The sequence below is a fragment of the Pleurodeles waltl genome, chromosome 6, assembly GCF_031143425.1.
Source record: "Pleurodeles waltl isolate 20211129_DDA chromosome 6, aPleWal1.hap1.20221129, whole genome shotgun sequence".
Lineage (NCBI taxonomy): Eukaryota > Metazoa > Chordata > Amphibia > Caudata > Salamandridae > Pleurodeles > Pleurodeles waltl.
This window is the reverse complement of record NC_090445.1, coordinates 1,580,230,643-1,580,244,524: the sequence shown is the minus strand read 5'-3', so window position 1 is coordinate 1,580,244,524 and position 13,882 is coordinate 1,580,230,643.

The following is a 13,882-nucleotide window of genomic DNA, read 5'->3' as shown; positions in this document are numbered from 1 at the left end:
TTCTTCATTCTCACACGAGTGTACCTTCAAATATGTGAGTTCAGCATTTCTGCCTTAAAAAAAGAATCTTTTGTTTGAATAAATACACTAAACGTTTGCTCCATGTATAATAAATCTCGCCCACATAGAGGGTACACATAATCCATGCATGACTTGCCTCTTACTTTACTAATAGCTTTACCATCAGGGCAGGAGTGTTTCTCAGTTTATGTCTAAACACTCACTTTTAATAAATATATTACTAAAGCTTGATGTGGTAGCGCACTGTCATTTACAGACAGTAAATTTCCAAGAAATGTCCAAAAACCCACCCACTAACTTCCTGTTTACTGATAAAATTGTATTGTATATTAACAATAATCAGTGAAAATTGGGTTTCAGAAAACATTTATCATTTGCACATCACCAAGTAAAGTGTTCTGACTCTTTTCATTGTATTATAATATTTTTTTCAGCACAGAGAAGTAGAAAGAATTGTCTTTCACGGCTACTGAAATATATTTTGAAGTGTTTGTAAAATTTACTTAGCTATATAAATGTTGTATGTTAGAAAAAACCTGATACCAAAAGCCTTTCATTTCACATAGGTCAGACAGTTCACCTTGCAAAATCCTGGAACTCTGCAGTCACAAGGAAAAGTATTTGCATTGCAAGAAGACAAACTGACTTTTGACCTCTGTCTCTGAACACAAAGCAAATGTGACAAGAATAAGATTTAAAGGCATCTTAATTGCTAATTTAGTTTCTGAGTGGACAAAGAACAGGTGGCCGAGTGGAATCTAAAAATAGCTCGACCTCATAAAATAAAACTTGCCATAGTGAGTGGTCTAGTAGATCTTTTGAGCCCTGTGATGTGAATGTTGAGGGAGAAGGTGGGGGCCCACATGGTTGCCAGCTGGTCCCTGGCAGCCATGTAATGTACCTTCCCCTGAGGTCGTTCCAGTTCTTCCTGATGTCCTTCCTTGTGCGTGGATAGATGCCTACAGAATGTCCCCTGTCAACTAGTCTTTGCCACAGCTCCATTTTCCTGGTGATGGAGGTTTGCTGGACTTGTGCTGCAAATAGGTATGGCTCTACTCTGATGATTTCCTCCACCATGATCCTCAATTCATCATCTGTGAAACAGGAATGCTTTTGTTTGGAAATGGTAGTGGTGGACGATACAAAAGGGAATGATAAAAATGAGGTGATGAGGTGTGGGTGCTGTGTTGTCAGTGGGTGATGGTTGGTGTTTAATGTGAAGGGTAGTAATTTGTGTGTTGGGACTGTTGTGCAGGTGTGGGATGAGGGCTATGTGAAGTGTGTAGGGGTTCCCAATCTATAGTACAGTGCGTCTCTGTTTCTGGCTCTGTCTTCTGTGTGTGGCATTTTTGTTGCAAAGGATTGTGGTGTGTGAAGGGGTGTATTTTATAGTGCAGCTTGTAGGTGAGTCAGGTGTGTGGAGTAGTATATAACTGTGTTGACCGCCGACTTCGTACCGTCATAGGTCTTCGGCCATGGAAGAACTGCTATCGTGATTTGTGGGTTGTAATAGGCTTGAAGGATCTTTGGTGGGCTGATGGTGGAACCACCTCTTTCTCGCCCTTCTGAGTCCTGGTGGTGTCGGGATTTTGGCTGGGTTTTGGCGGTGTTGGCTATGTGACTCCTAATACGGCAGTCTGTATGACCTCCAACATGGCGATCTTTTGGAGGCCGCCATCACAGCGGTGTTGGCAAAAGATCGCCAAACCTGTAATGAGCTCCTTAGGGACTCACTACTAGTTTGGTGGTCCCACCACAGGACCGCCAAACTAATGGAGAGGATGCCACTGCCATAGCAGTGACATTCCCCTGAGCGTATTACAATGTTCCCGCCAGGCTGACCAGTGGGAACGTTGTAATAAGCGTTCCCACCTTGCTGACTGGCGGGAACAGTGTTAGCATCCTCGAACACTCCAGAACACTCGAACACCCTTGGAATGCACACTGTCTGCTGGGCTGGGGGGACCTTGCACTTCTTTTCCACCAGCATTTCCATTGCACGCCCCCGGGGTTGTAATCAGCCAGGCAGTGCTGAGTTCAGTGCCACCATGGCTGGTTGCAAGCCCAGCCACCGTCGTGCCATCTAGTACCATGTCCCTGGCAAAGACGGCGATCGGACCACCAAAGTCATAATTTGGCAGTCAGACCGCCAAAGCTGCGACGGTGACCACAAAACCCTCAATGAGGCCCCAAGGTCCTAATTATGAATTTGGCGATCCAACTGCTGGACCATCAATATGGTGGTGGGGAGGTTGCTGCCAATCCGGTGGCCTCCCCACCACCTTATTACACTGTTCCCACCATGCTGGACAGTGGAAACAGTGCAGCAGCATTGGCTTCTGCTCTAAGGAAGAGCCGAGGCCAATGCCGCCACACCGTCTGCACCACCAGCACAGTCGCAATGCACACTGTTGGCATAGCATACAGTGCACATTCTGACTGGGCTGACAGGGAGGCTCTCCACTGCCCATGACATGGGCATGGGATGTGCAGGCCCCCCGTGGCCACATCTCTGCCTTTCCACCAGCCTTTTCATGGTTGCAACTCTACCATGAAAAGGCCGGCGGAAAGGCATCTGCACCGCCGTGCTTGACCACGGCTTTCACCACCACCAATGCGTTGGGATCCATGATCCTGGTGGTGGTTCTGTGCCTGTCTGACAGCCAGCATCGTAATCTCGTGGTCAGCCGCCAAGGATGTGCCAGTCGAACCGCGACCACTGATACGGTGGTGTTAGGACTGCAGTACTCATAATCAGGCCATAAAAGAACTAACTAAAAGTGCACCACCTTCAGGACACAATAACTATAAAAACAGATTCAAATTGAACTTGCCTTCATCAGAGAACAACAAAGAAATGTTAGCCTGTGCTGATGCATCCCAAAATGATGAAAACAGACTGCACAATAAAGTAGGTGGGAAAACGAAATGGTGGTACTATTAAAGCTTTTGTAATATGCAAACCACTGGAATAAATAATCTAAAACAAAATATTTGTTTTCTAAAAAATACACAACAATATGAAAATGTAAATGTATATAAAAATACAATTATTTAAAATTATGTTATAGTAAATGCACATATATTAACAAATACTGTTAAAATGCTAATTCATCCACAAAACTTTTTAATGCATAAAAAATAAATATAAACAGCAAGATGTGGGAGTTTTCTTGGGGCGTGGTCTGACGCCGATGGCGGAAGAAGTCTCCTTGTGAGGCTCCCGTCTTCAATCCCCCACCTCTGGACATTCTGTAGTACAGTGGACCCCCAGCCCAGCCAAATGTGTGGCTGAAGGTGCAGGGAAGCCCTGGGGCTAATCGGAAGACGACTAGCCTGCTCAAAACACGGGGTCAGAGGCTGAAGTGCCGCGCGGCTCAGAGCCGCAAGGAAATCAAGATGGCGACCGCCATCAGGGAGACGGGGCTGGCAGACCTCTGACCGGAGTGGAGGTGCCGGAGAAACGCCCAACACCCCCGGAGCAGCAGAGGAGACAGCAAGGGGAGCACCGAGTGGAACTGCTGCCCGGAAAAATAAGGCAACAGCAGCCATGAGACGTTAGGAGCCCAAGAGGAACCAGAACGCAAACGGTGACTGCAGGACAGAGGACCTGGATTGTCGTGGTCCTGGGAGTGACGTGGCTGCCCCATTTGAGTTGGGACCCCCAACTCGTGGTGTACAAGGGCGGAGGACTACAGCGAGTCCTGTTTCCCCCCACCAGCAAAACCCCCTGACGGAGAGGTGAGACCTAGGTAGTGCCGACAGAGAGACCCATCGGAGCTGCTCGAGATTGTGAGTACCACGTGTAAACCCTGGGGCAGGGTGGAACCCAGGGGATCAGGCCTGTGGGACTGCACTCAGATCGCATACTGACTGGCAGGACCTGGCATGGTGGAGAGAGATCCCTCTGAGACTTTGCCTAGTCTAATACACAAGAGAGACCAGGTGAGAAGGGGAGAAGACATCTGGAACACCCCAACCGGTAAAGTGGGATAACAAAGAGCGCAGGCTGTTCCTTTTTGGCGACGTGTGACACTCCTCCTAACAGAGATAAGGAATGGTGCAGTAGTAAAATTGCAAAAGCAGCGCAGATTTTAAAATTGGAAGCACAGAAAGCATATATCGAAAGAGGGGAGGCCAGATCCACCCTGCAACGTAAAAAAAAAAAAAAACAAGGAAGGTGTCCCAGAAGATGGGTAAATCTGGTCGGAAAAGGGACGCGGAACAAAAAAGTGGAACAGTCGAGGAGGGGTTGGCTGACCTGAGAGGTACCCAGAATTCCTCCCCTGAGGAGAAATGCGGAGACCCCACCCTTCAGGATGTGTTGCAGGCCATAACGACCTCCTGTGTGGCACTAGAAGGGATAATTGACGCTCTGGCCACAGACCTCACTGTACTTAGAGACGACCACCGCCACCTGGCCGAAAAGGTAGCCACTATGGATAGACAGATGGAGGAGCTTCGGCCAGAAGTTAAAGACACAACCAAGATGGCGCAGCAAATGGAGAAGCGAATTCGAGACTTGGAACTGCGAGCTGAAGATGCGGAAAACAGATCATGGCAAAATAATATCCGCCTGATTGGCCTGCCTGAACAAACTGAAAAGTCTGGCCTGGTGGAGTTCCTCGAGCGCTGGCTTAAAGAGGAGGTAGCTGAGGATGGACTATTTCCCTTCTTTGCAATTGAAAGAGCGCATAGGGTCCTGGCACGCCCCCTACCACCGGGTGCCCCCCCAAGACCAATAATAGGTAGACTACTCCAATATATGGACAGAGACTACTTGTTGAGTCAAAGCAGGAAAAAAGGAGATGTGTATATTTTCAAGTCAAATAATTCAATTTCACATTTAAACATATTGTGGAAAAGCTGGACTTGGGGTAGAGGGGATCAAGTTTGCTATTCCCACTCAAAGTTTAGCCACAGTGGGGAAAGTATCTGGTTTGGGGAGAGGGGTCAGATTTTCTATTCCTACTCTTGACTCAACACTGTGGAAAGTGAGGACTTTGAAGAGATTGGTTTACTATTCCCACCAAAAAAACAGAAATCTCTAAAACGCAGATACTTATTAACACGTTACAGAAGAAAATACAAAATCTGAGATTTTTTCTAAAAAAAGCAAAAAAAATAATTTCAAAATTAAAAATCAGTTTTTGAAAATGTTATCAACGCTATTTCAAAAATGGTTAAGAATAACAAAAAGTAAACAATATTCCTAAATATATATCAGACAATACTATACTTTTTAAATTATTACAAATGTAAAACAATTTAAAAAATACAAACAATAAAAAAAACTTTCCTTTCAATTTCCCTTAACCTCTTAAATGCGGGCGTCGGCCACTGGCCGACGCCCACACACCCTCCCTGGTGCGGGTCACGACCAGTGGCCGACACCAGGAAGGGCATTAATAAATCCTCGGGTGCGTCGCACCCGAGGATTTATTTTTTATTTTTTTTCCCCCCCCGGGAGACACGGAAGCTACCGTGTCTCCCCCCGCCCCCCACCCGCCCCTTTGTGACGTCAGCGCGCCGCGAGGCGCGCTGACGTTGCAAAGGTGTTTTCCCCATGAAAGCAGGAAGCAGCCTTGCGGCCGCTTCCTGCTTTCATGGGGAAAACGGCCTTTTTCACGTTCGGGAAGGCCTCGTAAGAAAGGGGAGAGTCTCCCCTTTCTTACGAGGCCTTCCTGAAAGTGTTTCCTGGCCCCCGATCGCAGCACAGCTGCGATCGGGGGCCAGGAAACACTTTCAGGAAGGCCTCGTAAGAAAGGGGAGACACTCCCCTTTCTTACGAGGCCTTCCTGAAAGTGTTTCCTGGCCCCCGGTCGCAGCTGTGCTGCGATCGGGGGCCAGGAAACACTTTCAGGTTTCCTGGCTCCCCCGATCGCAGCACAGCTGCGATCGGGGGGGTCAGGAAACATTTTGAAAAGGCCTCGTAAGAAAGGGGAGACTCTCCCCTTTCTTACGAGGCCTTCTGAAACTGTTTCTGGCCCCCGATCGCAGCTGTGCTGCGATCGGGGGCCAGAAACAGTTTCAGAAGGCCTCGTAAGAAAGGGGAGAGTCTCCCCTTTCTTATGAGGCCTTCTGAAACGGTTTCCTGGCCCCCGATCGCAGCACAGCTGCGATCGGGGGCCAGGAAACCCCACTAGACACCAGGGATTTCACTTTTGGGGGGCAGCCCCCCCCCGGAAAACGGGCCGCCCCCCCCGGATAATTTTCCTAAAAAAATAAAAAGGTAGGTGCCCCCTGGGGAGGGGGGGGGGGGGGCGATCGCGCCCCCCCCCCCCCCCAGGGGATTTTTTTTTAAAAAAAAAAAAAAAAAAAAAAATGAAATGACAGGGGGTCGCCCGTGGGCAGGGTGACCCCCTGTGGGGGCATTTTTTTTTTTAGATGTTGTAGGGTTTCCCTGGGGGGCATTTTGGCCCCCAAGGAAACCATACAACAACTAAAAAAAAATATATGTATATATCTATATATATATATCTATGTAGATAGATATATCTAGGTACATGGATATATCTATAGATATATCTATGTAGATATATATTTATATATATATATATAGGTAGATCTGTATCAAAGAGATTTATAAAGCGCGCTACTCACCTGTGAGGGTCTCAAGGCGCTGGGGGGGGGGACGGGGGGGAGGGAAAGGGGCTAGGAGGTTCACTGTTCAAAAAGCCAGGTTTTGAGGCCCTTCCTGAAAAGAAGTAGGTTTTGGGTCTTGCGAATGTGGGTTGTGAGTGCGTTCCATGTTTTGGGTGCAATGTAGGAGAAGGATCTGCCCCCGGTGGTGGTGTGTTTGATGCGGGGGTCAGAGGCGAGAGAGAGGTCAGCTGAACGGACGTTTCGTGTGGGGGTGTGGAAGGTGACTCTCGTTGAGGTAGGCAGGGCCTGTGTTGTGGAGTGATTTGTGTGTGAGGATGAGGATCTTGAAGGTGATCCTTTTGTCAATGGGGAGCCAGTGGAGGGATTTGAGGTGTGGAGAGATGTGTTCGTGTCGGTGGAGGTCGAGGATGAGTCGTGCTGCTGAGTTCTGGATGCGTGTAGTTTGCACTTGAGTTTTAGAGTGGTGCCGGTGTAGAGGGCGTTTCTGTAATCAAGCCTGCTGCTGATGAGTGCGTGAGTGACAGTTTTTCTGGTCTCTGTGGGGATCCATTTTAATGTTTTTCAGTATACGGAGTTTGTTGAAGCATGAGGAGGTAAGAGCGTTGATTTGTTGGGTCATAGAGAGGGAGGAGTCTAGGATGATGCTGAGGTTGCGTGCGTAGTTGGCGGGGGTGGGTGCAGGGCCTAGCGTGGTGGGCCACCATGGGGGGTCCCAGGTTTTTTTGGTGAGGGCCAAAGAGGATTATTTCGGTTTTGCTTGAGTTGAGTTTCAGGTGGTTGGCTGTCATATATACATCACTTTTGTCAATATGTGTGTGGTTTCCCTGGGGGGAAAAGGGTCCGACTTGTCTAGTGGCAGTTTTAGTGCCATAAAGAAGCGCAGAAGGTTTATATGCCTACTGCAAAGAGCACATCTGTATTTTATGTAAATAGCTGAGTACATTAGTAAAGTCTATGGAGAGATGAAGGGCACTTTTGCTGGGTGGTAATGAGGGAATCCGAGGAGGAGGGAGTGGGAGCACCAATAATGATTGTTGGACTGGGCGCAGGAGGTGCTAAAGACTGTGACGAATGGTATGTGACAAGGTGTTTTTTGAGTGTCTTGAAAGTACATGCTGATTGAGGGAAGAAGCGCAGGTAAGGTGGCCTCTACTGTTGCACGTATCTCACACACACCATCGATTTTGTGACTGTCTACGTAGGCTAGTGTTTTAGAGCAACAGTTTAGCCAATAGCAGAGATGGCATCTTGATGGATGACTGCTGCCTGCACTCGGGTTATAGAGGACCGCTCTGACATAGGATCAGAGACTGAGACATCAGATACTGAGACAGCATCTGAGGGATAGGACAATGGCGCAGACTCTGGGAGTGATTTTTCAGTCAGAGGAGTCCCATTCGAAAACTCCTCTTCCAGTACATTATGAGGGAGGTGATGAGGACAGTCCTGCTGTCCCTTCGCAAGCTGTTCGTGCAACTGGGTAATAGTGGGTTAGGCCAACCCAGAGAGCAGGTGAATGCGGCGGCAAGCAGAGAGAGAGTGCTCTCTTGGGAGCTCACCAATTTAGTTCAGCCCCAAATTCCACCACCCAAATCATATTGTGGAGACATCAAAATTGTCTATGGCAAAACAAACTGGTTTTGTAAGGCAGGCACCTGTGTTTTTGGTCCTGGATTCGGCGGCCATATAGAGAAACACACTAAACCCAAACATTTCTGGAAACTAGACATTCGGGGGAGTCCACAGAGGTGTGACTTGTGTGGATTCCCCAAAGTTTTCTTACCCAGAATACCCTGCAAAGCTGAAATGTTGAGAAAAAACTCTATTTTTCTCGCATTTCTGTCACACAAACTACAGGAATATGCTGGGATCCACAACATTCCTACCACCCAGTGACTCCTCACCTGTCCTGATAAAAACACTACCCCACTTGAGTGCCTACACCTAGTGCCTGTGTCAGGAATGGATCACCCCAGGGTCAACAGCTGCCTCAGGTAAGGACCAACATTGACCGTTGTGTGATCTATTCCTGTCGCAGGCACCAGGCCTAACCACACAAGTGAGGTATCATATTTATCGGGAGACTTGGGGGAACGCTGGGTGGAAGGAAATTTGTGGCTCCCCTCAGATTCCAGAACTTTCTGTCACCGAAATGTGTGGAAAACGTGGTATTTTAGCCACATTTTGAGGTTTGCAAAGGATTCTGGGTAACAGAACCTGGTCCGAGCCCCACAAGTCACCTCATCTTGGATTCTCCTGGGTTTCTAGTTTACAAAAATGTGCTGGTTTGCTAGGTTTCCCCAGGTGCCGGCTGAGCTAGAGGCCAAAATCCACAGGTAGGCACTGTTTTCTATGAAAAAATGTGATGTGTCCACGTTCTGTTTTGGGGCATTTCCTGTCGCGGGCGCTAGGCCTACCCACACAAGTGAGGTATCATTTTTATCGGGAGACTTAGGGGAACGCCGGGTGGAAGGACATTTGTGGCTCCTCTCAGATTCCAGAACTTTCTGTCACCGAAATGTGAGGAAAACTTGTTTTTTTAGCCACTTTTTGAGGTTTGCAAAGGATTGTGGGTAACAGAACCTGGTCCGAGCCCCGCGAGTCACCCCTCCTTGTATTGCCCTAGGTCTCTAGTTTTCAGAAATGCACAGGTTTGGTAGGTTTCCCTAGGTGCCGGCTGAGCTAGAGGCCAAAATCTACAGGTAGGCACTTCTCAAAAAACACCTCTGTTTTCTTCCAAAAATTTTGATGTGTCCACGTTGCGCTTTGGGGCGTTTCCTGTCGCGGGCTCTAGGCCTACCCACACAAGTGAGGTATCATTTTTATCGGGAGACTTGGGGGAACGCCGGGTGGAAGGAAATTTGTGGCTCCTCTCAGATTCCAGAACTTTCTGTCACCGAAATCTGAGGAAAACTTGTTTTTTTAGCCACTTTTTGAGGTTTGCAAAGGATTCTGGGTAACAGAACCTGGTCCGAGCCCCGCGAGTCACCCCTCCTTGGATTGCCCTAGGTCTCTAGTTTTCAGAAATGCACAGGTTTGGTAGGTTTCCCTAGGTGCCGGCTGAGCTACAGGCCAAAATCTACAGGTAGGCACTTCTCAAAAAACACCTCTGTTTTCTTCCAAAAATTTTGATGTGTCCACGTTGCGCTTTGGGGCGTTTCCTGTCGCGGGCGCTAGGCCTACCCACACAAGTGAGGTATCATTTTTATCGGGAGACTTGGGGGAACGCCAGGTGGAAGGAAATTTGTGGCTCCTCTCAGATTCCAGAACTTTCTGTCACCGAAATCTGAGGAAAACTTGTTTTTTTAGCCACTTTTTGAAGTTTGCAAAGGATTCTGGGTAACAGAACCTGGTCCGAGCCCCGCGAGTCACCCCTCCTTGGATTGCCCTAGGTCTCTAGTTTTCAGAAATGCACAGGTTTGGTAGGTTTCCCTAGGTGCCGGCTGAGCTAGAAGCCAAAATCTACAGGTAGGCACTTCTCAAAAAACACCTCTGTTTTCTTCCAAAAATTTTGATGTGTCCACGTTGCGCTTTGGGGCGTTTCCTGTCGCGGGCGCTAGGCCTACCCACACAAGTGAGGTATCATTTTTATCAGGAGACTTGGGGGAACGCCGGGTGGAAGGAAATTTGTGGCTCCTCTCAGATTCCAGAACTTTCTGTCACCGAAATCTGAGGAAAACTTGTTTTTTTAGCCACTTTTTGAGGTTTGCAAAGGATTCTGGGTAACAGAACCTGGTCCGAGCCCCGCAAGTCACCCCTCCTTGGATTGCCCTAGGTCTCTAGTTTTCAGAAATGCACAGGTTTGGTAGGTTTCCCTAGGTGCCGGCTGAGCTAGAGGCCAAAATCTACAGGTAGGCACTTCTCAAAAAACACCTCTGTTTTCTTCCAAAAATTTTGATGTGTCCACGTTGCGCTTTGGGGCGTTTCCTGTCGCGGGCGCTAGGCCTACCCACACAAGTGAGGTATCATTTTTATCGGGAGACTTGGGGGAACGCCGGGTGGAAGGAAATTTGTGGCTCCTCTCAGATTCCAGAACTTTCTGTCACCGAAATCTGAGGAAAACTTGTTTTTTTAGCCACTTTTTGAGGTTTGCAAAGGATTCTGGGTAACAGAACCTGGTCCGAGCCCCGCGAGTCACCCCTCCTTGGATTGCCCTAGGTCTCTAGTTTTCAGAAATGCACAGGTTTGGTAGGTTTCCCTAGGTGCCGGCTGAGCTACAGGCCAAAATCTACAGGTAGGCACTTCTCAAAAAACACCTCTGTTTTCTTCCAAAAATTTTGATGTGTCCACGTTGCGCTTTGGGGCGTTTCCTGTCGCGGGCGCTAGGCCTACCCACACAAGTGAGGTATCATTTTTATCGGGAGACTTGGGGGAACGCCGGGTGGAAGGAAATTTGTGGCTCCTCTCAGATTCCAGAACTTTCTGTCACCGAAATGTGAGGAAAACTTGTTTTTTTAGCCACTTTTTGAGGTTTGCAAAGGATTCTGGGTAACAGAACCTGGTCCGAGCCCCGCAAGTCACCCCTCCTTGGATTCCCCTAGGTCTCTAGTTTTCAGAAATGCACAGGTTTGGTAGGTTTCCCTATGTGCCGGCTGAGCTAGAGGCCAAAATCTACAGGTAGGCACTTTGGAAAAAACAGCTGTGTTTTCTTTAAAAAAAATAGGATGTGTCCATGTTGTGTTTTGGGGCATTTCCTGTCGCGGGCACTAGGCCTACCCACACAAGTGAGGTATCATTTTTATCGGGAGACTTGGGGGAACACAGAATAGCAAAACAAGTGTTATTGCCCCTTATCTTTCTCTACATTTTTTCCTTCCAAATATAAGAGAGTGTGTAAAAAAGACGTCTATTTGAGAAATGCCCTGCAATTCACATGCTAGTATGGGCACCTCGGAATTCAGCGATGTGCAAATAACCACTGCTCCTCAAAACCTTATCTTGATCCCATTTTGGAAATGCAAAGGTTTTCTTGATACCTCTTTTTCACTCTTCATATTTCAGCAAATGAATTGCTGTATACCCAGTATAGAATGAAAACCAACTGCAGGGTGCAGCTTATTTATTGGCTCTGGGTACCTAGGGTTCTTGATGAACCTACAAGCCCTTTATATCCCCGCAACCAGAAGAGTCCAGCAGACAAAACGGTATATTGCTTTCAGAAATCTGACATCGCAGGAAAAAGTTACAGAGTAAAACATAAAGAAAAATGGCTGTTGTTTTCAGCTCAATTTCAATATTTTTTTATTTCAGCTGTTATTTTCTGTAGGAAAACCTTGTAGGATCTACACAAATGACCCCTTGCTGAATTCAGAATTTTGTCTAGTTTTCAGAAATGTTTAGCATTCCGGGATCCAGCATTGGTTTCACACCCATTCCTGTCACTAACTGGAAGGAGGCTGAAAGCACCAAATATAGTAGAAATGGGGTATGTCCCAGTAAAATGCCAAATTTGTGTTGAAAAATTCGGTTTTCTGATTCAAGTCTGCCCGTTCCTGAAAGGTGGGAAGATAGTGATTTCAGCACCAGAAACCCTTGGTTGATGGCATTTTCAGGGAAAAAACCACAAGCCTTCTTCGGCAGCCCTTTTTTCCCATTTTTTTGGAAAAAACAAAATTTTCACTGTATTTTGGCTATTTTCTTGGTCTCCTCCAGGGGAAACCACCAACTCTGGGTACCATTAGAATCCCTAGGATGTTGGAAAAAAAGGACGCAAATTTGGCGTGGTTAGCTTATGTGGACAAAAAGTTATGAAGCCCTAAGCGCGAACTACCCCAAATAGCCAAAAAAGGGCTCAGCACTGGGGGGGGAAAGGCCCAGCAGCTAAGAGGTTAAGAATTTATGACCCAAAAAATATACATTCTAAAAAAAAAGGGTATCAAAATACGCTCATAATAAATAACTTTTTAAAAATATAACATACATTAAACCAAATTTCTCAAAAATATAAACCTCTAAAACATTTACACCCTCAAGAAATGAAAATATCTGTCTATAAAAAGCATACAAAAAGTATACATTTAATTAAAACTATTAATTATTATAGTATATTTCCAAAACTTAATATCAAATTATAAGTCAATCCAAATAAATCTACACTTAATTTCATAAACATTTAATAATTCATTTTGAAAAACATAAAACATGAAAGTAAAAATAAAAAATAAATGAACATTTTTTAATTACTACAAATAAAAATAAAAACATTTTACAATGGAAAATATAAGAAAATGAAAAAGCATTACTCACCCAGTTCCCCAACTAATCCGAAAACCCCCTCTGGAAATAATAAAAATCTAATTGATATACATTAAAACAATTGAAAACACTCACACTATTTAACATTAAGACACATAAAAAATAAACAATATTATATACAGTGGTATTTAAACAGAATATTTTAAGCAACTATATTAAAACAATATGTAAAAAATCAATGTTCCTACCTGTGATGAGAGATACCATGATATAAAATACAACACAATATTTCTGCCATTATATTAATGGCTGATGATATTTTTTTCATAACACCAAAGTTGAGCACCCTATTGACAATATATGTCAGAATGGGTCCCTGAAATCCTTGCTACACTGCATGCTGAACTCCACTTGTTATTTTTCAATACCAAGAACTCCTACAGAGTCCTAGAGGCAGGATAGGCCACGTCAGAAGAGCCTGGGGTGCACCCATGAGTCCCGCTACCACATTGAAGGAGGTGTGTGGCAGTTATAAACACCACGTGCCACACAGAAGGAAGTTGCTTGCCTTTCGAGCTTTTGAATACGGGTGCAAACTTCCTGTTGTAGTCAATTACCTTGATGTCACATCCTTCAGCAATCTATTGGCGTTCTTGGCATTTTATGTTCGGCATCCTCGTCGGCCCCCATGCTGTTGGCTGAATCTTGCAATGGATAAAGAACAAGAAAACGGGCATTCATTTAGATCTCCTGTCAGGTAACCCGCTGAGCGTGCAATATATATACAATACTTATCTGTTTTTGGATACTCCTTGAACCCTGTTGAACTACTCTATTTCCTGGAACCAACTGTTATAATAAAACACAGGACATTGCTTGTGAACTTTCTACAGAACTAGGGGCCCGATTACGAGTTTGGCAGACGGGAACACCCGTCTGCCAAACTCCTGATGGGGTGGTTGCCACCATGCTGGCTACCTTCCTGCCAGCCCCATTATGACTTTCCCGCTGGACTAACCGACAGAAACCAAGGGTTTTTCCAGTCAGCCCAGTGGGAAAG